This window comes from Aptenodytes forsteri, unplaced genomic scaffold (genome assembly GCF_000699145.1).
Source record: "Aptenodytes forsteri isolate BGI_AS27 unplaced genomic scaffold, ASM69914v1 Scaffold584, whole genome shotgun sequence".
Taxonomy (NCBI): domain Eukaryota; kingdom Metazoa; phylum Chordata; class Aves; order Sphenisciformes; family Spheniscidae; genus Aptenodytes; species Aptenodytes forsteri.
In genome coordinates, this window is record NW_008796062.1 from 845,378 (window position 1) to 846,338 (window position 961).

Here is a 961-nt window from a genome sequence, read left to right on the forward strand (position 1 = left end):
GCCCCCTCCCAGCTTCTCGCTGGCAGGGCATGGGAAGCTGAGAAGTCCTTGACTAGTGTAAGCACTGCTTAGCAACAACTAAAACATCGGTGTGTTATCAACATTATTCTGGTACTAAATCCAAAACACAGCACTGTACCAGCTCCTAGAAAAAAAACCAACTCTGTCCCAGCCGAAACCAGGACACCCCTCTTTCCCACGATACAGAGAGGTAGCAAAACAGTGGTGTGGGGTTTCTGAGGGAGCAGAGGGAGGGAGAAGGCTGCCATGGCCCCTCCGAGCAGGAGCCTAACTAGAGGCGTACAACTGAACCCCAACAAAATCTGGAGAATTTCATTGTTCAGTCCCCTCTGAGGGACACCACTCCTGTTTGCTTCCATCCTAACGCTGGTACGTTGCCTTCTCCTCTCTGTATCACACAGGTGTTTAATATTCCCTTTCTGCTTAAATGGGAAGAAATAAGCCTTTTCACCCCTCATTTTTTGCTGGGAGGGGGCTCCGGATGGTTTGGGTACTCTCCACCCTTAACTCAGAATCAATCACTTCTTCTCTTGCAGAGAACCAAGTTACATTTCAGTGGTAATTTTGACATGACACTCTTGGAAGGTCATTAAGAATAATTTAATATTTTTTAATAATTTAATATATATTATATAATTTTTAATAATTGATTCATACCTCCGCTTCTGTCTTTCTGCTGCAGAATGGGAAAAACCAACTCAGAGACATACAGTATATTCCTGCCTTGTGTGAAGCCCAGATATTTAGCAGTCCCATAAACAGCAAGGGAAGAGATGAGAAGCATCGCTGCCGCCCAGATACTCACTTCCATGACAGTCCCTGGCTGTCAGGTTTTTGTGGAGTCACCAAAGCAGCAATGTTGACTTTGTCTTTAAGCACACCCCTCGGGAGATGTCATAATTGATTTACCTCCGCTTCTGTCTTTCTGCTGCAGAATGGG